The sequence below is a fragment of the Ranitomeya imitator genome, chromosome 3, assembly GCF_032444005.1.
Source record: "Ranitomeya imitator isolate aRanImi1 chromosome 3, aRanImi1.pri, whole genome shotgun sequence".
Lineage (NCBI taxonomy): Eukaryota > Metazoa > Chordata > Amphibia > Anura > Dendrobatidae > Ranitomeya > Ranitomeya imitator.
Genome location: NC_091284.1, coordinates 389,404,348 through 389,430,619, shown reverse-complemented (window position 1 = coordinate 389,430,619; position 26,272 = coordinate 389,404,348). Strand labels below are relative to the sequence as shown.

The 26,272-nt window shown below is 45.9% G+C and overlaps 1 protein-coding gene across 1 annotated transcript in view; it reads right to left on the bottom strand.

Annotated features, from left to right (window-relative positions):
• Positions 1-4,740, bottom strand: part of TINAGL1 (tubulointerstitial nephritis antigen like 1) — a 72,962-nt gene extending 68,222 nt beyond the window's left edge. The window contains exon 1 of the mRNA XM_069756990.1: positions 4,624-4,740. The gene's annotated coding sequence lies outside the window, so the exon portion shown is untranslated. The remainder of the gene's footprint in view (positions 1-4,623) is intronic.
• Positions 4,741-26,272: the final 21,532 nt, after the last annotated feature.

The following is a 26,272-nucleotide window of genomic DNA, read 5'->3' as shown; positions in this document are numbered from 1 at the left end:
TTCTGAACTGGGATCGGAATTCCGATACCGATTCCCGATATGTTTAAGATATCGGGAATCGGTATCGGAATTCATATTTAAGTGTAAAATAAAGAATAAAAATAAAAAAATATTGATATACTCACCCTCGGACACGCCCTGGTTCTCACCGGCAGCCTTCCTTCCTAAGAATCAGCGCCTGAAAGGCCTTCGATGACGTCGCGGCTTGTGATTGGTCACGTGAGCGGTCACATGGGCGTCACGCGACCAATCACAAGCCGCGACGTCATCGAAGGTCCTTCAGGCGCTGATTCTTAGGAAGGAAGGCTGCGGGTTAGAACCAGGGCGCGTCCGAGGGTAAGTATAGCAATATTTTTTATTTTGATTCTTTATTTTACACATAAATATGGATCCCAGGGCCTGAAGGAGAGTTTCCTCTCCTTCAGACCCTGGGAACCATTAGAAACCCAATGCACTGCATTGGGTTTCGTGTTTCGGCCGACCCCGACCCCGACTTTTCTATAGGATCGGCCGATTTCACTCGACCCGACTTTTGAAAAAGTCGAGTTTCATGAAACCCGACCCTATAAAAAGAAAAGTCGCTCAACCCTAGTGGTGACGTGTTTCTATTATACTTTCCCTCTGATTGTTCCACTCCTGGTTTTGGCTTACAAATACTGAGGTAAAAAACTCACCAAACACTGAATATGTGCATGTGGCCTAATGGTAAAAGCTGAAACACTGACCAAACACTAATGAGATGAAACTCTGATGCAAAACACTGATAAAACCGGTCCTTTATTGTGTGCAAGTGGTGCTATTGGCCCATTCTTCCTAGCACCGCTGCATGTGATTGACAGGTCTCTCCCTCGCATGTACATTGGGAGAGGCCTCTCAATCATCTACTGTGGCGCTGGGAGAAGCTGGTCGTACGTGATGCCGGAATATTCTTTTCTCTGTCTATGTTTACTGGCCGGACCTTCAAAGTATATTTTATCTGAAACGCCAATGAATTTCAGAGAATGTTATAAGCTGGCTGAAATTCATGCTGCCCGTGGTTTTGGCAGCATGGATCGCTTGACACGTTTAAGGGGGGGGGGGGGGGGGAGCAGACTAATTGTCCACAAAAGAAACAGACAAGTAGAAATGCTCATAGACTTTGTTTTTCTTGAAAAACATTGAGGGTATGTGCACACGTATGTGCAGATTTAGCTGCAGATTTGCAGCTGTTTTCCATGCGTTTTACAGTAGCATGTAAACCTCTGGAAAACCAAATCCGCTGTGCACATGCTGCGGAAAATTCAGCGAGAATTGCTGCGGCTTATTTTCTGCAGCATGTCAATTCTTTGTGCGATTCTGCAGCGTTTTACACCTGTTCCTTAATAGGAATCCGCAGGTGTAAAAACGCAGGTGAAATCTGCACTAAATTTTGCAGAACTCGTGCGGACAAATCCGCAATGGAATCCGCAACATGTGCACGTACCCTTATAGAATATGTACGTGAAACATGGAAGTTTGAATGAGGCCTTAGAAACAGTGCTACTCATATCGTAGAAATGATTGCAGATCGGCCTAATTCACTTAATTTCATGCAGAAGTCACTGAAAACAAGTTTACACCATAAACACGACTACTATAATTCTAAACCGTAAACCTGTCAATGTGCTGGTACGTGTAAGACGTGAATCATACTTATGGCCAGCAAAAACATACATTACTATTATGTGGGTAAATATTGATTAATTGAACATATTTTTAATAATGATTACAAAATACCATGAAACAAACGCAAATATTTTACTCTAATAACCTCGCCGACCTCACAGTGAATAATGCATGTTCATTAAAGGTAATGTCCACTACTAGGACACCCCTTCTCATTCTTCATGTTTGGACCTGTTAAAATAAAAACACTTATACTCAGCTCCCATGCCGGCACTGTTCCAGCGGTGTCGGCACTTGCTTACCCAATCAGTGCTGGCGTTGCTGTCCCTGCCTTCAGATGTATAAGTAATGCTCGCCTCTGTTTGATTACTTATCCGTCCGAAGCGTAGGGCTCATGTGCCGTCACAACCTCACATGAGCCATGGGAACGCAATTAGTGACACTGCTGGAACAGCGACGGCACTGGTGGTGAGTATAGGTGTTTTTATATTAATGGGAATAAACACTCAGATTGAGAAGGGGTTGTCCTAGTAGTGGACAGCCCATTTAAAGGGAACCTGTCACCTCGAAAAATCGAAGGTGAGCTAAGCCCACCGGCATCAGGGGCTTATCTACAGCATTCTGTAATGCTGTAGATAAGCCCCCGATGTATCCTGAAAGATGAGAAATAAAGGTTAAATTATACTCACCCAGGGGCGGTCCCGCTGCGGTCTGGTCCGATGGGCATCACTGTCCTGGACCGGGGCCTCCCATCTTCTTACGATGACGTTCTCTTCTTGTCTTCACACTGCGGCTCCGGTGCAGGCGTACTTTGTCTGCCCTGTCGAAGGCAGAGCAAAATACTGCAGTGCGCAGGCGCCGGGAATGGTCAGAGAGGCCCAACACCTGCGCACAGCAGTACTTTGCTCTGCCCTCAACAGGACAGACAAAGTACACCTGCGCCGGAGCCGCAGCGTGAAGACAAGAAGAGGACGTCATCGTAAGAAGATGGGAGGCCCTGGACCGGACCGCGACACACATCGGATCGGACCGTCCACCCAGGTAAGTATAATCTAACCTCTTTATCTCATCTTTCAGGATACATCAGGGGCTTATCTACAGCATTACATAATGCTGTAGATAAGCCCCTGATACTGGTAGGCTTAGCTCACCTTCGATTTTGGGGGTGACAGGTTCCCTTTAAAGCTCATTTCAATATTAGTACTTTTTCTTGTTCACAAAAATGTCATCAATTTGTGTCATTTAACTCGTTTTTCTGATATGAAAAACTCGTTAAAAGTTTCTCAAGCATCTCCAAACAGTTCATGGCAAAAAACACGGATGCATCCATTTTTTCACGCGCCCATATACTTGCACTTCTGACTTTGATCCGTTACTTGGATCAAAATTGTCTCTTTGATTTTGATGAAAACCTCTCAGTCATCAAAATTACACAGATATGTGAACAGCTCCATTGACTATAATGGGTGCAAGTTCTATCAGTAAAAAATACAGAACTTGTATGTGAAAAACTGACGTCTGATGAGCTTTTACACGTATTCAATATTGGTAATAATGTAAAATCTGAGACATTTCTCAGATAGGTACAAGTCAGACTGAACACGTAAAGGTGCTGGACTCCATAGCTGTATGGCCAAACACTGGCATGGAAAGCAGTGGCAGAATGAAGAAAGCATGATGAAATTTCATGTGTAAAACATAATATTCGGAGCGGAAACCTGAAGTGGCCATTTATTTGGCAGAGGAATAAGAGGTCTGAGTAGTGTGGAAAGCTTGCCATTTGTTACCATCTTTTCAGTTAGCCATTAAAAGGTATCAACCACTGAGGACTCTCAATTCTAAATATTTTTCCATTTTTTTGGCAGAATTTCATCAGGGATTAAACGTTTTGCAATTCATAAGGTTAAATCTAAGACGAATTTATGGCAAAATTCGCATCAAATCTGCATGCAAAGGCTCATTGACATGCCAATTTTTAAAAACGGACTGAGATTAATCAGATTATCAGCAGTTTTATCATTTTTTTACTGATGAGACACATAGATATTTTCTCCGCATACCATGTATTTAACACACGGTTTACCATTGCAGGGGTATATGTGACCAGGATTCCCAGTTTCTATCCTTTTCAGACCATTTCACATCTACAATACAGGTGCGTTTTAGTGTCTGAATTCTGTCGGCAACGCTCGGACCTACTGTAGATCTACTGAACCAGACCTGGGTCATCACGGGATGCCAAGACCGCGCCAGCTGTATAGTGAGGGGCACGGGCACTGCGGGCATAATGGAGATGCTTAAATAGGAAAGTGTGATAGCGGCCGTGGTCTGTTCACACATTGCATTTCTGACGCGTGCATGAACTCTGGCCAGTTATAGTAAAAAAAAAAGCATTAAAAATGACACATGTCCTGTAAACCCATCCTTCAGATTCCCTGCACTGTTTTCAAGTGATAATCACATCTGAATTTATGTTGGAGCCGACATTTCCAGGGGGAATAGTAGAGGAATGGTAAAACACAGAGCTGCAGGAAAAGTTGCACTATTATTTCATGAAGAACACTATAGGAGATGATGATGGGTGCAAAGATGATAGTCCGGATCTGCAGGGATGGGATCACGGGCTCTAATCTTAGCAGGATCCTAAGATTCTGGGTCACAGAAAGCCACTTTGCACCAGTTTGGCCATTTGTCTTCTACTTTGTAGAATGTTCCCACACTCATTACTAGAGATCAAAGACTTGGAACGTAAGAAGTTCTGAAGGAAAGATGTTCCTGACCCCTTACTGGTGGGTCTATGCCCCCTGGTCACCAGCTGCTTGAGCAGTGAAGGGGTTAAGTGAAAGTTCCGATGGCTGCAGTACCCTTACCGGCTCCCTAGCCCGGTACAGTCACTAGATGACCGGTCACCTGCCTCACCATCAACCTACAGACATACAGAACTGTACCAGCATGGAAGTGATCCAAGGTTCTCCTTACCTGGACGCTGCTGGGGCCGCGATCGTCCCCCTGGAGGCAGGTAACCGCGATCGTGCACTTGTTGGGAATCCTCCCCGGGACGCTCCTTATGTATGAGGCGGCGGCGCCGAGGTAACGCCCAGGCCCGGTAATCTGCATGTTAGCCACGCCCTCCTGTCATGCCTGTGTCCCCGTTATAGCCCCCGGTGACCGCACAGACGCGGAGTGTCCCTGATGCTGGCACTGCCCGTTGTGTGCCCTCGGTGGCCAGTACACGACATGCTGTTCTCCAGTTCGCACTATAGATAGTGGGCTTCACCGGAGCCAGGGTTCATGCTGCCCCATTACACAGCTGGAGATGGCCGCTCTGGCTAGTCTTTTGTAACCTCTTCATGATCAGGCGATTTTTCCATTTTGCCATTACTTTTTTCTTCCCTTTCTTCCAAGGACCATAAAGTTTTTATATAGCCCGCTGACACTGAGGAATGAGGACTTGTCGTTTTGAGAGCCATCGTTCGCTAGACTGTGAATGTATGGATTACGCCAATACCAAATCGCCTTAGCAGTCACGTAAAATTCAGAGATTTGCAAAAAATTGGTTTCTGTTGTCTTTTTCTGGGTCCTCGAACTTTTTATGTTTCCATAGATGATGGTATGTGAGGGTTTGGGTATTTTTGTGTGCCACACTGGCTCATATTGGTACTATTTTGGAATACAAGTCATCATGGTTTGATCATTTATTTTATTGTATTTTATGTGGCAAATGCGGTGACCAAAGGTCTGCAAATTCTGTTATTCTTTTCAGCATTCAAAGGGAATCTGTCACCCCCAAAATCGAAGGTGAGCTAAGCCCACCGTCATCAGGGGCTTATCTACAGCATTCTGGAATGTTTTGTTCTGGTCCGATGGGCGTCGCGGTCCCAGTCCGGTCCGGGGCCTCCCATCTTCTTACGATGACGTCCTCTTTTGGTCTTCATGCTGCAGGTGTACTTTATCTGCCCTGTTGAGGGCAAAGCAAAGTACTGCAGTGCGCATGCAGCGGAAAAGGTCAGAGAGGCCCAACGCCTGCGCACTGCAGTACTTTGCTCTGCCCTCAACAGGGCAGATAAAGTACACCTGCAGCATGAAGACCAAAAGAGGACGTCATTGTAAGAAGATGGGAGGCCCCGGACCACGATGCCCATCGGACCGGGTCGCCCGCCCAGGTAAGTATAATCTAACCTCTTTTTCTTATCTTTCAGGATACATCGGGGGCTTATCTACAGCATTACAGAATGCTGTAGATAAGCCCCTGATGCCAGTGGGCTTAGCTCACCTTCCAATTTGGGGGTGACAGGTTCCCTTTAACTTGTTTTAATTGATTTTAGATTATGATAGTTTTGACATTTACAGATGTGGCCGGAGCAAATATGTTAGTTTTTTTGTAAATGGGAAAGGTAATTTTAATATAATATAATATTAATATAATATATATATATATATATATATATATATTGTGGCCCGATTCTAATGCATCGGGTATTCTAGAATATGCATGTCCCCGTAGTATATGGACAATGATGATTCCAGAAATCACGGCAGACTGTGCCCATCGCTGATTGGTCGAGGCAACCTTTATGACATCATCGTCACCATGCTGTGCCCATCGCTGATTGGTCGAGGCAACCTTTATGACATCATCGTCACCATGCTGTGCCCGTCGCTGGCGGCCTCGACCAATCAGAGACGCGGGATTTCCAGGACAGACAGACAGAAAAACCCTTAGACAATTATATATATATATAGATATATAACATTAAATAAATCTAGTTAAGAAACATTATTTTTTAGTCCTTTAGGGGAATTGAACCTGAGATCACTTGATTAGGGATGAGCAGACCCGTAGAAGTTTGGGTTCTGGTAATTTGGAGCTGGAAAATCTCTCTTTCCCACCTTCTCTCACACTGTCACAGTCTCTCACACACTCTCATATTCTGTCACACTCACACTCGTTCACACTCACATTCTCTCACACACTCACATTCTCTCACACACACTCTCTCACACTCACATTCTCTCACACACTCTCTCACACTCACATTCTCTCACACACACTCTCTCACACTCACATTCTCTCACACACACTCTCACACTCACATTCTCTCACACACACTCACACTCACATTCTCTCACACACACTCTCTCACACTCACATTCTCTCACACACTCACATTTTCTCACACACACTCTCTCACACACTGACATTCTCTCACACACTCACATTCTCTCACACACTCTCTCACACTCACATTCTCTCACACACTCTCTCACACTCACATTCTCTCACACACACTCTCTCACACTCACATTCTCTCACACACACTCTCTCACACTCAAATTCTCTCACACACACTCTCTCACACTCACATTCTCTCACACACACTCCCTCACACTCACATTCTCTCACACACACTCTCTCACACTCTCATTCTCTCACACACTCTCTCACACTCACATTCTCTCACACACACTCTCTCACACTCACATTCTCTCACACACACTCCCTCACACTCACATTCTCTCACACACACTCTCTCACACTCACATTCTCTCACACACTCTCTCACACTCACATTCTCTCACACACACTCACACTCACATTCTCTCACACACTCTCTCACACTCACATTCTCTCACACACACTCTCTCACACTCACATTCTCTCACATTCTATCACACACTCACACACACTTTCAGGCTGTGTGCACATGTTCCGGATTTTTTTGCGTTTTTTCCATGTTTTTTTGCTAGAAGGACGTGATAAAACCGCGAAAAAACTCGCATTCATCAAGCATCCTATTAATAGAAAGCAATCCACAATTTTTGTGCACATGTTGTGTTTTTTTCTGCAAAAAAAGCGCATCGCGGTAAAACACGCAGCATGTTCATTAATTTTGCGGATTTTTTGCGGATTTCCCGCTATTTAATGCATTAGGAAGCTCCGGAAAAACACACAAAAAATCCGCACAAAAAACACGAAAAAACACGGATTTCCTGCAGAAAAAGTCCAGTTTTGTTCAGGAAATTTCTGCAAAGAATCCTAACGTGTGCACATAGCCTCACACTCTCCTCCGGGAGAAGTCTGTGTCCAGAGTTCAGCATTGGACACTAGGTGTTCTGTACCAACACTGAACTTTATAGTTCGGGTTCACTCATCTCTACACACACTCTCTCACACACTGACATTCTCTCACACACTCACACTCACATTCTCTCACACACTCTCTCACACTCACATTCTCTCACACACTCTCTCACACTCACATTCTCTCACACACACTCTCTCACACTCACATTCTCTCACACACACTCTCTCACACTCACATTCTCTCACACACACTCTCTCACACTCACATTCTCTCACACACACTCTCTCACACTCACATTCTCTCACACACACGCTCTCACACTCACATTCTCTCACACACACTCCCTCACACTCACATTCTCTCACACACACTCACACTCACATTCTCTCACACACTCTCTCACACTCACATTCTCTCACACACACTCTCTCACACTCACATTCTCTCACACACACTCCCTCACACTCACATTCTCTCACACACACTCTCTCACACTCACATTCTCTCACACACACTCTCTCACACTCACATTCTCTCACACACACTCACACTCACATTCTCTCACACACTCTCTCACACTCACATTCTCTCACACACACTCTCTCACACTCACATTCTCTCACATTCTATCACACACTCACACACACTTTCAGGCTGTGTGCACATGTTCCGGATTTTTTTGCGTTTTTTCCATGTTTTTTTGCTAGAAGGACGTGATAAAACCGCGAAAAAACTCGCATCCATCAAGCATCCTATTAATAGAAAGCAATCCACAATTTTTGTGCACATGTTGTGTTTTTTTCTGCAAAAAAAGCGCATCGCGGTAAAACACGCAGCATGTTCATTAATTTTGCGGATTTTTTGCGGATTTCCCGCTATTTAATGCATTGGGAAGCTCCGGAAAAACACACAAAAAATCCGCACAAAAAACACGAAAAAACACGGATTTCCTGCAGAAAAAGTCCAGTTTTGTTCAGGAAATTTCTGCAAAGAATCCTAACGTGTGCACATAGCCTCACACTCTCCTCCGGGAGAAGTCTGTGTCCAGAGTTCAGCATTGGACACTAGGTGTTCTGTACCAACACTGAACTTTATAGTTCGGGTTCACTCATCTCTACACTCATACTATATTGCAGCATAGAGATAAATTGCTGTCCTGCTATGAAGCTGCGAGCTGGACTTTATAGGAATTCTAACATTGCCATTGTGGGGGCCTTAAAGGGATTCTGTAAGTAATCTGAGGACAAAATGATGTAGGGGTTAAAACAGATTTCAACCATGTGTCACTTATGAAGCTGTGTGCTGTTGTTTACTTACAGTGAAGGTTTTATCACTAGGACATTATCATTGCCAGGTCTGATGTGCACACAACTGCTAGTCTGACTCTGCCTCCTCCTCCTGTGATAAGCAGCTCACTGTCAACAGACAATGTAAATACAGAACCTGGTGTGGGCAGGATTAGCTTTCTCAGCTCTGCTTCATACTAAATCTAAGAATTCTGATTGTGTCAGAACTGATGTACCCAATATAATAAGTGATGCATTGTTAGAATCAGGGTCTCTTTTCCTATATCATTCTGTTGTCAGATGATTAGGTCAGCAATCTTTGGACTATGGTTTTTAGCTGGTTTTATTATTTTTAATTGTTGTTTATGTTTACTCTTGCTCTTTATTTTGTAGGACCTTGGTGTTGGTTTATGTGTAATTTGGAGAACTGGAACGGAGTATTATCGGCGTTGGAGTACCTCTGTTATATATTGGATCTTCTGTCTATGCACCGTTTTTTTAATCATTTGTTGTCTAGGGCTATTTTTACATGTATCTGTTGTGATGTGACTGTGCCCATGTACTTACTATGCACCTTTTATTAAATAAATGTATTTTTCACTTTTTGCACTTATTTATGGATATCGTTGATCTGTATCGGTGTTCTCGTTATATATATACATATATATATATATATATATATATATATATAGTAATCATTGGCATTTTATCTTAGTATCAGCACGTGACGTATTGTCTTTATATTGGGGCTCTATTGTGCTCCTTGTTGTATTATTGTTGTTCTAACTCCCCTTTTTTTCCTTGCAGCTTTCGCTTTTTGCGCACTTTATTGATCACTTACGCACTTTTTGCACTTTTGGCTCCAGTAATATTACTGTTTGAGCCAATTTCTTAATATTCCTGGTTGTGACCATTTTTTACTATTATCCATTTTAGCCATTTGGCGCATGCGCGGGTGTGTTTCCAGACGGTGTTGTTATTTTGTTGTGGCGCAGTGGTGTCTATGGCAACGTGTTCTCGTACACCGGAAGTTACGTCGGCGGCATGCAACGCTTCTCAGGAATGAAGCAGGTGAGGTGCCTGACCTGTGCACCGGAAACTGTTGCCGGTTTGTGCGCGCTGGGAGGCGCGGTGTACTCAATATGCGCGCCGTTGGAAGGTATCTGGTGACCATGGTTACGTTTGTGGCGCACCGGATATTACGTCGGCTGTGTTCGTGTATGGCCTATAGCCGTGATATGGAAGGTAGGCGTTGTTTTGGGCCAGTCGATTTGATTGCCGGATCAGGTGTGGTTACTGTTGCCACGACCTCTTGTCTCTGACGCATGCTCTGTTCTTTGTTCTCCCGTTATCAGCTGCTTCTGTGTTGGCTATCTTAGGGTTCTATTGCGCATGTGTGCACACAGGAGTATGTCATTTTGCAATTAATTCAAGCACCGTTTCCATTGGTCCTTAGGGACATATATACCTTCTCTGGCTAGTACCCAACCACCCCTGGACAAAGCATTTCATTGCGAAACGCGCGTCGGGTGTGGTGGGTCTCCAGGAGCGCTCCGTAGGTAATTATTACATCATATACACTTGCATTTACTTTAACTGTTCGTATTTTCTTTATTATCTATTTTCCTTTGCATGTATGTACATGGTCACTTGGCACAAATGTCATGTATTAGGATTTAGTCATTACTATACTTGGAGTGTGTTTCCTGGACAGCCCACCTTCTTTTCCTGTGCTGTGGATTTTATTTATTACTGTTTACTCTTTTTAAATATTGTCAATAAAGTATACATGGTTTTTATTGGTATTGTGTGAAGGATGGTTTTCTTGGTGTTTCATGTTGTCAGATGAGGTAGCAAAAACCTGGTAAGCTATTGGCTGCCATGGTAACCCTCTGGCTCCAACAATTATGTCATAGGGGAATGGGGGGTAAGGTGGGTCACGGGCACACTCTCACATGCTCTAGTTAGTTAGCCATTTAGATGACCCTGCCAATGATTGACAGTAGGATTTAACCCCTTTCTGACCACGGACGGGATAGTACGATTAACAGATAACTGAATGTATCACAAGCAGCCAAGGTCAGTGTTAGAGTGTGTGGATTCGGACCCTGCTCTGCACCCCTCTTAGTTTGGCACTTACTGTATATCATACAGTGACTGTCAAGTACTACAACGTCGTGATGGGTACCGTCTATAAGTACGAGGGTGCTTGTTGGTTACAGCCAGTTTGCACAAGCACTAGGCAGTTATAATCTATTGGCATATAGACTAGGGGGGTTCACAAACTTCAGGGCAATTCTCGGACAATGCCATTTATTTTGATAATAGAAAATACTCTGCCTGAACCTCAAATTAGATTCTAGTTATACCACAGTTGGCCAGCGGGTCAGGAATATACGCTTGAAACACATAAACTATCGAGACATCCAGTATCCTGGATGATGAAATGGCCCATTTGGAACGTATCTGTCGCCATAGCCGTTTTTTACAGTTGGAAAGTGCAGTGCAGTGCACAAAAATGTAGAAAGCTAAATGCATGTATGCATCTTCAGTTCTGAAAGTAAATGGCAGACAGAGCCAACTGTATGAATAAATATATGGATAGTATAGTTTTGGTTGAATCTAAAGAAAATAGGCAAACAAATTTTCCCCTTTAAAAAAAAGACATCTTTAAAAAAAATGTCATCTGTATGTGATTATAAAAGTGTTTGACTGATCTATTGAAAATATGTAGATGATATCCTTGTGTCATTCCATGCAGAATTCATTTTTCCCTAAATATACTAACTTATGGCCCGGTTGGACTGAGAATTTAGCCCAGTTAAAGGTTTATTCCCATCTGACACATCTATGATATGTAAACAGGATATGCCAGAAATGTCGGCTGCAGGTCACACACTTGGATCCATCTCAAGAATAGCAGTCTGTCATGCTCCTCTGAGAATGGAACGGTGGCCATTCATGCTCATCTTTCTCCATTCACTTGTATGTGATTTCCTACATTTTCTTAGCCTGTTCTCGGCATTTTGCAGAATTCCTATGCAAGTGCAGATTTCTGCGCACTGACCTCTCAGACGACACTTAAAGGCACCCAGTCTCAAGGGGGCCCGTATCTATCAGACATTTATGGCATATCCTGTGAGGCATTGGAGAGTGAGTATATATTATTTCATTAGACTGCGGCGACCCCCCATAAACATCGCACCAGCAAAACCACTCTCCCTCCCCCTCCCAAGTAATCTTCCATCTCCCAATAAAGGGACAACACAAGTAAATTGCTGGGTGAGGGTCACAGCTTTAATTTCTTTTTTCATATATAACATATATAACAATGGAAGGAAGCACTTTTCAACTCCACAACAGACCAGTAGCCAAATGCCCTGTAACATCTACAGGCAAGTCAGCCTACTTAGCCTCAACTTTCCGGTGCTTCCTATTGTTGAAACAGCCGCTGTGACATTTATGCAGTAACAAATATTAAAACTACCTAAACATAGGGGAGGGAGGGCGGGACGAGCACCTCCGGGACCCAAAGGGGAAGAGGAGGAACCACGCAGCTACTGCTGCTATATACCAGGTACAAGAGGGAGGGGGGGCTGAATCGCCCTAAGAGCTACCATTGGCCAACTGTTGTGAATTCTGTGGCAGAGCTCCCTCCTGTGGTCACAAGTGGTACTTCGGCTGATTCTCTCTGTAAGCTTCCGTTGGTGGAGGGAAGTGGTACTGCGGCTTCTGAGTTTCCTCCCTCAGGTGATGTGGTGAGGTCGTTAGGTGCTGCTCTACTTAACTCCACCTAGTGCTTTGATCCTGGCTTCCTGTCAATGTTCCAGTATTGGACTTGTTTTCCTCCTGGATCGTTCCTGTGGCCTGCTGCTCTGCATAGCTAAGTTTTCCTTGCTATTTTGTTTGCTTTTCTTCTGTCCAGCTTATCTATTTGTTTGCTGGAAGCTCTGGGACGCAGAGGGTGTACCTCCGTGCTGTTAGTTCGGTACGGAGGGTCTTTTTGCCCCCTTTGCGTGGTTTTTAGGGTTTTGTGTTGACCGCAAAGTTACCTTTCCTATCCTCGCTCTGTTCAGAAAGTCGGGCCTCACTTTGCTAAATCTATTTCATCTCTACGTTTGTCTTTTCATCTTACTCACAGTCATTATATGTGGGGGGCTGCCTTTTCCTTTGGGGTATTTCTCTGAGGCAAGGTAGGCTTATTTTCTATCTTCAGGCTAGCTAGTTTCTCAGGCTGTGCCGAGTTGCATAGGTAGCGTTAGGCGCAATCCACGGCTGCCTCTAGTGTTGTTGGATAGGATTAGGGATTGCGATCAACAGAGTTCCCACGTCTCAGAGCTCGTTCTATGTTTTTGGATTATTGTCAGATCACTGTGTGTGCTCTGACCTCTATGTTCACTGTGGTACTGAGTTGCCTAATCATAACAGTACAGGAAGCCAAAGTACTGATGATTCTCAATAGAGGGAAAAAAGAAGTTCTGAGACCATTTTTTTTTCTCTGCACTGTGTTTTGCCTTTTTTTTCCCTAGACATTTGGGTGGTTCAGGACACAGGTGTAGCAATGGACATTAGAAGTCTGTCTTCATGTGTGGATCAGCTCTCGGCAAGAGTACAAAAGATTCAAGACACTATTGATCAGAAATCTATATTAGAACCAAGAATTCCTATTCCTGATTTGTTTTTTGGTGATAGAACTAAGTTTCTGAGTTTCAAAAATAATTGTAAACTATTTCTGGCCTTGAAACCTCGCTCCTCTGGTGATCCAGTTCAACAGGTTTTGATCATTATTTCTTTTTTGCGTGGCGACCCTCAGGACTGGGCATTTTCTCTTGCGCCAGGAGATCCTGCATTAAGTAATATCGATGCGTTTTTCCTGGCGCTCGGATTGCTGTACGATGAGCCTAATTCTGTGGATCAGGCAGAAAAAAATTTGCTGGCTCTTTGTCAGGGTCAGGATGAGATAGAGTTATATTGTCAGAAATTTAGAAAGTGGTCCGTGCTCACTCAATGGAATGAATCTGCGCTGGCAGCTATGTTCAGAAAGGGTCTCTCTGAAGCCCTTAAGGATGTCATGGTGGGATTTCCTATGCCTGCTGGTTTGAATGAGTCTATGTCTTTGGCCATTCAGATTGGTCGACGCTTGCGTGAGCGTAAATCTGTGCACCATTTGGCGGTATTACCTGAGCTTAAACCTGAGCCTATGCAGTGCGATAGGACTTTGACCAGAGTTGAACGGCAAGAACACAGACGTCTGAATGGGCTGTGTTTCTACTGTGGTGATTCCACTCATGCTATCTCTGATTGTCCTAAGCGCACTAAGCGGTTCGCTAGGTCTGCCACCATTGGTACAGTACAGTCAAAATTTCTTCTGTCCGTTACCTTGATCTGCTCTTTGTCATCGTATTCTGTCATGGCATTTGTGGATTCAGGCGCTGCCCTGAATTTGATGGACTTGGAGTATGCTAAGCATTGTGGGTTTTTCTTGGAACCCTTGCAGTGTCCTATTCCATTGAGAGGAATTGATGCTACGCCTTTGGCCAAGAATAAGCCTCAGTACTGGACCCAGCTGACCATGTGCATGGCTCCTGCACATCAGGAGGTTATTCGCTTTCTGGTGTTGCATAATCTGCATGATGTGGTCGTGTTGGGGTTGCCATGGCTACAAGTCCATAATCCAGTATTAGATTGGAAATCCATGTCGGTGTCCAGCTGGGGTTGTCAGGGGGTACATGGTGATGTTCCATTTCTGTCAATTTCGTCATCCACCCCTTCTGAGGTTCCAGAGTTCTTGTCTGATTACCGGGATGTATTTGATGAGCCCAAGTCCGATGCCCTACCTCCGCATAGGGATTGTGATTGTGCTATCAATTTGATTCCTGGTAGTAAATTCCCAAAAGGTCGACTGTTTAATTTATCTGTGCCTGAGCACGCCGCTATGCGGAGTTATGTGAAGGAGTCTTTGGAGAAGGGGCATATTCGCCCGTCATCGTCGCCATTAGGAGCAGGGTTCTTTTTTGTAGCCAAGAAGGATGGTTCGCTGAGACCTTGTATAGATTACCGCCTTCTAAATAAGATCACGGTTAAATTTCAGTACCCCTTGCCGTTGTTATCTGATTTGTTTGCTCGGATTAAGGGGGCTAGTTGGTTCACCAAGATAGATCTTCGTGGTGCGTATAATCTTGTGCGAATTAAGCGAGGCGATGAATGGAAAACTGCATTTAATACGCCCAAGGGTCATTTTGAGTATCTAGTAATGCCATTCGGACTTGCCAATGCTCCATCAGTGTTTCAGTCCTTTATGCATGACATCTTCCGAGAGTACCTGGATAAATTCCTGATTGTGTACTTGGATGACATTTTGATCTTCTCGGATGATTGGGAGTCTCATGTGAAGCAGGTCAGAACGGTTTTTCAGGTCCTGCGTGCTAATTCTTTGTTTGTGAAGGGATCAAAGTGTCTCTTTGGTGTGCAGAAGGTTTCATTTTTGGGGTTCATCTTTTCCCCTTCTACTATCGAGATGGATCCTGTTAAGGTCCAAGCCATCCATGATTGGACTCAGCCCACATCTCTGAAAAGTCTGCAAAAGTTCCTGGGCTTTGCTAATTTTTATCGTCGCTTCATCTGCAATTTTTCTAGTATTGCTAAACCATTGACCGATTTGACCAAGAAGGGTGCTGATGTGGTCAATTGGTCTTCTGCTGCTGTGGAAGCTTTTCAAGAGTTGAAGCGTCGTTTTTCTTCTGCCCCTGTGTTGTGTCAACCAGATGTTTCGCTTCCGTTCCAGGTCGAGGTTGATGCTTCTGAGATTGGAGCAGGGGCTGTTTTGTCGCAGAGAGGTTCTGATTGCTCAGTGATGAAACCGTGCGCCTTCTTTTCCACGAAGTTTTCGCCTGCTGAGCGAAATTATGATGTGGGCAACCGAGAGTTGCTGGCCATGAAGTGGGCATTCGAGGAGTGGCATCATTGGCTTGAAGGAGCTAAGCATCGCGTGGTGGTCTTGACTGATCATAAGAACTTGACTTATCTCGAGTCCGCCAAGCGGTTGAATCCTAGACAAGCTGGTTGGTCGTTGTTTTTTGCCCGTTTTGACTTTGTGATTTCATACCTTCCGGGCTCTAAAAATGTGAAGGCGGATGCTCTGTCTAGGAGTTTTGTGCCCGACTCTCCGGGTGTATCTGAGCCGGCGGGTATCCTCAAAGAGGGAGTAATTGTGTCTGCCATCTCCCCTGATTTGCGGCGAGTGCTGCAAAAATTTCAGGCTAATAAACCTGATCGTTGTCCAGCGGAGAAACTGTTTGTCCCTGATAGGTGGACGAATAAAGTTATCTCTGAGGTTCATTGTTCGGTCTTGGCTGGTCATCCTGGAATCTTTGGTACCAGAGAGTTAGTGGCTAGATCCTTTTGGTGGCCACCTCTGTCGCGGGATGTGCGTACTTTTGTGCAGTCCTGTGGGATTTGTGCTCGGGCTAAGCCCTGCTGTTCTCGTGCCAGTGGGTTGCTTTTGCCCTTGCCAGTCCCGAAGAGGCCTTGGACACATATCTCTATGGATTTTATTTCAGATCTTCCCGTTTCTCAAAAGATGTCAGTCATTTGGGTGGTCTGTGATCGCTTTTCTAAGATGGTCCATTTGGTACCCTTGTCTAAATTGCCTTCCTCCTCTGATTTGGTGCCATTGTTCTTCCAGCATGTGGTTCGTTTACATGGCATTCCAGAGAATATCATTTCTGACAGAGGTTCCCAGTTTGTTTCGAGGTTTTGGCGAGCCTTTTGTGGTAGGATGGGCATTGACTTGTCTTTTTCCTCGGCTTTCCATCCTCAGACTAATGGCCAGACCGAACGAACCAATCAGACCTTGGAAACATATCTGAGATGTTTTGTTTCTGCTGATCAGGATGACTGGGTGTCCTTTTTGCCTTTGGCTGAGTTCACCCTTAATAATCGGGCTAGCTCGGCTACCTTGATTTCACCATTTTTCTGCAACTCTGGGTTCCATCCTCGTTTCTCGTCAGGACAGGTTGAGTCTTCGGACTTTCCTGGTGTGGATACTGTAGTGGACAGGTTGCAGCAGATTTGGACTCAGGTAGTGGACAATTTGACCTTGTCCCAGGAGAAGGCTCAACATTGTGCTAATCGCAGACGCTGTGTGGGTCCCCGACTTCGTGTTGGGGATCTGGTTTGGTTATCTTCTCGTCATATTCCTATGAAGGTTTCCTCTCCTAAGTTTAAACCTCGTTTCATTGGTCCGTATAGGATATCTGAGGTTCTTAATCCTGTGTCTTTTCGTCTGACCCTTCCAGATTCTTTTTCCATACATAACGTATTCCATAGGTCATTGTTGCGGAGATACGTGGCACCTATGGTTCCTTCTGTTGACCCTCCTGCCCCGGTTTTGGTGGAGGGGGAGTTGGAGTATATTGTGGAGAAGATTTTGGATTCTCGTGTTTCAAGACGGAAACTCCAGTATCTGGTTAAGTGGAAGGGTTATGCTCAGGAAGATAATTCCTGGGTCTTTGCCTCTGATGTCCATGCTCCCGATCTTGTTCGTGCCTTTCATGTGGCTCATCCTGGTCGGCCTGGGGGCTCTGGTGAGGGTTCGGTGACCCCTCCTCAAGGGGGGGGTACTGTTGTGAATTCTGTGGCAGAGCTCCCTCCTGTGGTCACAAGTTGTACTTCGGCTGATTCTCTCTGTAAGCTTCCGTAGGTGGAGGGAAGTGGTACTGCGGCTTCTGAGTTTCCTCCCTCAGGTGATGTGGTGAGGTCGTTAGGTGCTGCTCTACTTAACTCCACCTAGTGCTTTGATCCTGGCTTCCTGTCAATGTTCCAGTATTGGACTTGTTTTCCTCCTGGATCGTTCCTGTGGCCTGCTGCTCTGCATAGCTAAGTTTTCCTTGCTATTTTGTTTGCTTTTCTTCTGTCCAGCTTATCTATTTGTTTGCTGGAAGCTCTGGGACGCAGAGGGTGTACCTCCGTGCCGTTAGTTCGGTACAGAGGGTCTTTTTGCCCCCTTTGCGTGGTTTTTAGGGTTTTGTGTTGACCGCAAAGTTACCTTTCCTATCCTCGCTCTGTTCAGAAAGTCGGGCCTCACTTTGCTAAATCTATTTCATCTCTACGTTTGTCTTTTCATCTTACTCACAGTCATTATATGTGGGGGGCTGCCTTTTCCTTTGGGGTATTTCTCTGAGGCAAGGTAGGCTTATTTTCTATCTTCAGGCTAGCTAGTTTCTCAGGCTGTGCCGAGTTGCATAGGTAGCGTTAGGCGCAATCCACGGCTGCCTCTAGTGTTGTTGGATAGGATTAGGGATTGCGGTCAACAGAGTTCCCACGTCTCAGAGCTCGTTCTATGTTTTTGGATTATTGTCAGATCACTGTATGTGCTCTGACCTCTATGTTCACTGTGGTACTGAGTTGCCTAATCATAACAGCCAACCAAAACGGGCCAGACCATTTTCCCCAAAACCAAAAGAAAGGGGGGAGGGAAAGGAGAGTACCAATTAATGGAATAGGAGGGGGAGGGGGCCACCGCAGTCAGTGGCACACTCCTTAAACAGTGCTGTGCCATCCAGACTGCGGCGACCCCCCATAAACATCGCACCAGCAAAACCACTCTCCCTCCCCCTCCCAAGTAATCTTCCATCTCCCAATAAAGGGACAACACAAGTAAATTGCTGGGTAAGGGTCACAGCTTTAATTTATTTTTTCATGTATAACATATATAACAATGGAAGGAAGCACTTTTCAACTCCACAACAGACCAGTAGCCAAATGCCCTGTAACATCTACAGGCAAGTCAGCCTACTTAGCCTCAACTTTCCGGTGCTTCCTATTGTTCAAACAGCCATGGAGGATCCCGTGTAGATCTACACGGGACTCCGACCCCCACCCATCAAGTACAACACTTGTTCTATCCCATCTTGCAGCCCAGACAACAGGATATCCAAACCGATATCAGTGAGATGGACGCCATCTGACCTCAGGAGAGCCGAATTGTCACCCTCCAGCTGTCGATGCCGCACCACCACACCGAACTTATCCCTTACAAATTTGGACATACGTGCATTTATGGTGCATCTAGTCCTCTCTACCGCCATCCCATCCCGTGCACCTTGCCACACGGCTCTAGGTACTATCTCTGACCAGACCAGTATGAGCTCTGGGAAAAAACTAGGAAATCTTACCAAATCAGACCTCATCATAGTCAGCAGCTCAGCAACCTTGTAAGAACACAAATCATTCCCGCCAACATGCAGAACTAGAATTACTGGCCCAAACATATCCCTCCCGATATCAACCACTTCTTGTAGCACCTGGGGCCATCTCAGACCCCGAATGCCCCTCCAATTAACATCCAAACCCTGGAAACCCATATGTCTTCCTCCAGGACAGCATTCGGCTCTCTGAGCAGCCCAGAAAATATATGAATGGCCTAGGAGCCACACTGTTGGCCTGGAACGACCTAAACAAGAAAAGAATCAAATTAGTAAATCTTGTCTAATGTACCTAGCATAACAAGCAGAGCGCCATCTACCTATCCTTTTAACCTCCGCCTCTGGTAAACCCGCTTTTGCAGCCTCCGTGGCGACCCCTATACGAAAGGAGTGTGTCCCATATTCCCCAGGTAGAACCCCGGAAGCCTGTAGGCCTTTGATAAAAACCGACTGAAATTGAAATTTAGTCAACGGGGACCCATCCGCATGCGCAAGGAAAAATTTACCATTAATTCTGAATTCCATATATTTTAAAACTGTCGTAACCGGGCAAACTGGGCATCCTGAAACTGTGCTTACCAGAATCCAGGCACCCCTACCAGAAGGGTCAGTTTTTGATTTGCGAATACGGAGACGTATAGCATTTTCTACTACCACCACGTCTTCGCTCAATAAACCCTTATCTGGCATATTTTTTGATTTAGGGACTAACTCGCTAATGCGTAAGGCTCCAAAATACAGGATGACATATGCAGCGGAAAAAAGAGCAGCTTCAAATTGCGAAGAGCATGTAACAGGGGTAGATGAAACCAATTGATGTAATAATGAAAAGGAAATGGGGCGTCTACTCTCTTTACAGGGTTGAACTCTCTTCCACCCTTTTAAGGCCTGCCTAATTATAAAGGCCTTTGTAACATCTGGCCAATCTAGCAACTGGAAATAAAAGGCCAAACCAGATAGCCGTTGTTGCGCCGAAGAACCCGAAATTCCAGAATTCCAGAGTAACAACACAAATTCAACTGTTACCTCAAGTCTGGCCTGGCAGCAAGAATGAACTGGTCTCCCATTGATCAGCTGACACCATTCCACCCAAGACTTACCGTATGACTGCCAAGTAGAGGGAGCCACTGACGAACGGGCCAACGGGATTAACTGTTGGCCACAATGTCCCATAGGAAAGAAGGGGACAGCAATCCTTCCTGTTGCGCACTGGGGAGAAGCTCCCTGAAGACCTGCCAATTAAAACGCGACAAAGCATCAGCAATATCATTTTCCACACCTGGAACATGGCGAGCCCGGAACCATATGTTTTATTTAAACAGACCAGGACTAGGTGACGAAGTAGGCTAAGAACCAGAGGAGAAGATGAAGACAAGCGATTTATACAATGGACCATGCTGAGATTGTCGCACAAGAAGCATATTTTTTTGTTGGCGAATTGTGTGCCCCATATCTCCACAGCTACTACAATGGGAATAAGTTCCAACAGCGTAAGGTTTTTGCAAAGACCTTGCAACTTCTATGACTCCGGCCAAGCGGCCGCGCACCACTGATCTCCGAAGTTAGTACCAAAACCAGCTGACCCGGCCACATCCGAAAATAATTTTAGCTCCTGGCTAGAAATTTCTGAAGACATAAAACAATTACGGCCATTGAATGAACTCAAAAATTTTTTCCAAACCTCCAAATCAGCCCGTAAACATCTTGTTATCCGAATTTTATGACCGGGAAGAGTAGCCCCTCTTGTCGCTAAGGACAAACGCCGTGAAAAAACTCTACCCGCCGGCATGACTTTACAGGCAAAAACCAATAGCCCGAGTAAAGATTGCATTTGTTGGAGGGTAACTTTTTTAGCTGAACAAAAACCTTCAATCATGCACATCAGTTTTTCCACTTTTTCCGCAGGTAACCGATAAACCATATTCACGGTGTCAATTTCAATCCCCAAGAACGACAGGGTTGTAACTGGGCCTACAGTTTTTTCCACAGATAACGGGACCCCAAAATGGTGTGCTATATCCCTGAAAAAATTCAATAATTGCACACAAACAGTTGAATCTTTTGGACCCACAAACAGAAAATCGTCCAAGTAGTGTGTGACAGACCTGTAACCCGTTCCGGATCTAACAACCCAATCCAAAAAGGAACTGAAGAGTTCAAAGTAATAACAAGATATGGAACAACCCATCGGGAGGCACATGTCGTAATAAAAACCATCATCCACCTGGCATCCCAAAAGATGGAAACAATCGGGGTGAACTGGTAAGAGACGGAAGGCAGACTCGATATCAGACTTCGCGAGAAGGGCGCCAGCGCCAGCCTGGCGGACCAAGGCCACCGCCCTGTCAAACGAAATGTACGATACCGATGCTTCCTCCGTTGAAATTCCGTCATTGACAGACTCACCCTTGGGGTAGGATAGATGGTGTATAAGACGAAAACTGCCAGGTTCCTTTTTTGGAACTAAACCCAAAGGGGAAACTCTAAAGTTCCAAAAAGGAGGAGTTTTGAACGGGCCAGCAATCCTGCCTAGCTTCACTTCTTTGACGATTTTCTCGCGTAAAACATCAGAGTGGTCCCGGGCAGATTTTAAATTCGCAGCAAACGACGGGGACCTGCTAAATTTGAAAGGGATAAAAAACCCATATGAAAAACCAAATCGAAGTTGGCCCGCCGCCTCTTTATTAGGATAACGGTCTAGCCAAGGGCCCATCGCGGATACGCTCACCGGGGTCCTTATGTTCCCTGCCTTCACTAGAGGCAGGCTTGACTGGCAGTTTGCTCGTTGGACGGGGGCAGCGGGCCGCAGGATGAGCTCCTCCGCAGGAAGAGCATTCATGCTTGTACTTGCATAACCCAAAGAAACGGCAGTGTCCCTCATTAAACAACCAGCAGGCTCCAGGTCTACGGACGACCACTGAGTTGTGAGCTGCTGTTGTGGGGTGACTAGTGGCCGCTGTTGGAAAGGGGGGCTGTTTTTGAGAAAGCATTAACCTGATCCACACGTCCGTAGCTTTTACCCCCCAACCTATTTCAGGCTGTAGGGCCAGCCGCCTCCGGAACTCCTCATCATAGCGCCACCAAGCGGTACCGCCGTGGGCCTTGTAAGAAGTGTAAATCATGTCCTGATAAATAAACAACTCAGAACACCGTTCCGGATGTTTCTGGCCCATGACACAGCCCAAAACGGAAAACGCCTGTAACCAATTACTCATGGTTTTTGCGACCTTCTGCCTGCTCCTATCAAATGGCCTATCATTAATACGCCTCTCCTTATCTATCGTATGCTGATCCACTGATACTAATGACCATATACCTACATAATTGTTTGACCAAATTTTTGTCTTGGTTTCACTATCTAAATGAGAACCAAGTGGGCTAATCCCGCAATAAAGGGAATCTTTAAATACACTGGCTAGCGGTGGTTCAACCGTTTTAACTAAATTCTCCTGATTTACTAGTGTATTGCCAACCGGCGTCACAAATTGCTCAAACAAAGTCTTAAGGGCCGGTAGAAAATCAAAATTCACATTTTTACCTGCAAAAGAAAAATTGCACTCACCCAAATCTGCCGTAGGAGGAGGGACTCCGCTAGATGGAGGAACTCCAGCCCCTGGGTCGACGGTTGGGTGAGTAAGAGCCAGGCTGGCAGCCCTGGACGCAGCTCTCGGCTCGGCCAGGCTGGATGCCCTGGAAGCTGAACTTGGCTCACGTCTCTCGCCACGAGAACGATGCCGATAATCGGGACTCGCCGATGCGCTCGAAGACTCCGATGATGACGGAGAGCGCCATCTTGAGGACCGTGACCTATGACCCCTCCTGTAAGATCCGGACCTCCGGCGCACATGCGTGGAACGCTTGCTACGCCGGCGTGAGGAGCGGTGTCCATGACGACGATGATGCTGTGGTGATTCAGATGATGATGATAAACTAGAATCACGGCGTCTACGCCTATGTGATACAGCCTCGTTAGATGTGGCAGTAGCCAAAATAGAGGAAGCCCTTTGAGGCACAGCAGGGGCTACAACCACCCCACAATCAACATTACTACCAGCGACAGTGTCGGGTATGGCACCGTCAGGCAGGGGGGGGCCCCCCGAAGTTTGCTGCATGCCTAGCTGCGTGCTTACTGTTAATATCTCAGCAGAGTCATCTGCAGAGGCAGAGGTACTGCCTCTGGACCCCATCTGCAAACTATGTGATGGCTGTAATAAAAAATACTGAGGCCGAGGGGTTAAACTTGGAGCCACAGTAATGGCGTCCACAGTTCCCTGCACGCTGACCTGTGGGAGGGGAGGAGGACAGAGCTGGGGCACAGTGGGCGGAGCCACACTCTCTGTCCGGCCCGAGTGTATTACCACTAACTCGGCAGGCTGCGGAGCAGAGAGAGTGGCCAAGGAGGGATTACTTGTGCTCACTCCTTCTGAATAGCGCTCATGTGAGCGCCCGACAGAAGGAATGAAAGCATTATTAGGAGCAGGCTGAGCAGGAGCGATCACAGTAGAAGGGGGCGGAGCTACGGCGCTATGAGGAAAAGGGGGCGGAGCTATTGCGCTCTGAAAGACAGGGGCGGAGCTACAGCAGACAGAGCTGGTTTGGGCAGGACCGCCCTGCTTGCCCTGCGATTATGTGTACGCCCTGCTCGCAGAGCAGGAGAGGGAATGGGGCAGGGGCTAGGGCTGAGAAGGACAGGATTGCGGGAACACCTAGTGGACCGCCGGCCTCCAGAGACTGCAGCAGCCGGAGGAGGAAGACAGGCACTAAGCCCTGAAATCAGAGCCTGCACCCAGTGCTCACCCTCCTGCGATGCCCTGACACGCAGCATGTCCATGATAGGATCAGCCATCGCTCCACTCTTCACCAGTGCAGACGAGCACCTCCGGGACCCAAAGGGGAAGAGGAGGAACCACGCAGCTACTGCTGCTATATACCAGGTACAAGAGGGAGGGGGGGCTGAATCGCCCTAAGAGCTACCATTGGCCAACCAAAACGGGCCAGACCATTTTCCCCAAAACCAAAAGAAAGGGGGGAGGGAAAGGAGAGTACCAATTAATGGAATAGGTGGGGGAGGGGGGCACCGCAGTCAGTGGCACACTCCTTAAACAGTGCTGTGCCATCCATTCTAGCAGTATTGCTGCCATGGGCAGCTTTTCACTTAATGTGGATAATTCCTTTAAGCAGAATCTAAAAATGTAGTTGTGACTCTATTCCATTCCAATACCTCTCTTCCTCTGTGTTACTCTCAAACATTGGGGCTTTGTGTTCTCAATGTGATTTCCTGCATCACTGTGCAAACTGTCACAATTCTTCCTATCAGTGTGTCTAGACGCAGTGAATGACAGTTCTGCCATCCAATCTAGGACAGAGGCGTGCTGATGGCGATTGACAGCTCAGCCGTCCAATCAGATGTTTAGCCATCCAATCAAGACCAGGGTGTGCTGGAGTATCATCCATGCGTCTCCTGTTGGGAGTAATTACTTGGCTATTTAGCCAACTCTCTGCCTAGAGGTGTCTGTTTGCTTTGTGTTCCTAGTCTTTTATTCTGATCTTTGCTGCTCAACCTTGACCATCCGTTTGCCTAGCCCTTTTGTCGTGGTCTGCTACCTTCTTGGAATTCTGACATCGGACCTTCTACCTGACTAAGCCTTTGTCTCACCTCTCTGTCTATGACGTATCCACCTGGCTTTTGATCTCGGACCACCGACTATCCAGCCTCACGGCTTGTCCGTGACTAGTGACTAGCGTCGCACAAACAATGTGGTCACTGTTCACTTTCTGACATATTAGTGGTTCTCCAGGAATAAGAAAAAAATAGGTACTTTTTTGAAATCACAGAGCTACTGCATTATCAGTGAAAGGAAATCATCTATTTTCCCTTCGCTTCACAGGCAGTCGCAAGATTAGTAAGAACGGCTCTGCAGTGTGGAGATCCAAAAAATTAGGCAAAGCCCATACATCGATGGCAAAAGCAATTAAGTGAACATATAATAAAAAATAAAAATGATAGACATTGCAATGCCAGGGGTCAAAAAACAAAATAAAACTAATTTTATCCTTAAAAGTAAATAGCCTCTGTCCTAAAGTGAAGCATAAAAGAGACAAAGGAATGCTACTTTCTTCCAATATTTGCCCATTTTTCCCTATAGAAAATGCTCGTACGCGGGTCCAGTAGTGGCTGAGACCTCTGAACTTCCTAAAGCTATACCGGCGGTGAAGAAAGCTGAGGTAGGCAAGGTTAGAAAGAGGAAAGTGCCTAGAATGAGGAATGTAGATATTACTTAATGATGACGTTGATTCGTGTATAGTGTTGAGCGATACCGTCCGATACTTGAAAGTATCGGTATCGGATAGTATCGGCCGATACCCGAAAAATATCGGATATCGCCGATACCGATATCCGATACCAATACAAGTCAATGGGACATCAAGTATCGGAATGTATCCTCATGGATCCCAGGGTCTGAAGGAGAGGAAACTCTCCTTCAGGCCCTGGGATCCATATTAAAGTGTAAAATAAAGAATTAAAATAAAAAATATTGTTATATTCACCTCTCCGGCGGCCCCTGGACATCAGCGGGAGGATCCGGCGTCCGGCACGGCTTCTTTCTTCAAAATGCGCGCCTTCAGGACCTGTGGAATGACGTCCCGGCTTCTGATTGGTCGCGTGCCGCCCATGTGACCGCCACGCGACCAATCAGAAGCCGCGACGTCATTCCTCAGGTCCTAGAAGGCGCTCATTCTAGGACTTTAGCTGAGGAATGACGTCGCGGCTTCTGATTGGTCGCGTGGCGGTCACATGGGCGGCACGCGACCAATCAGAAGCCGGGACGTCATTCCACAGGTCCTGAAGGCGCGCATTTTGAAGAAAGAAGCCGTGCCGGACGCCGGATCCTCCCGCTGATGTCCAGGGGCCGCCGGAGAGGTGAATATAACAATATTTTTTATTTTAATTCTTTATTTTACACTTCCGATACCGATACCCGATATCACAAAAATATCGGATCTCGGTATCGGAATTCCGATACCGCAAGTATCGGCCGATACCCGATAC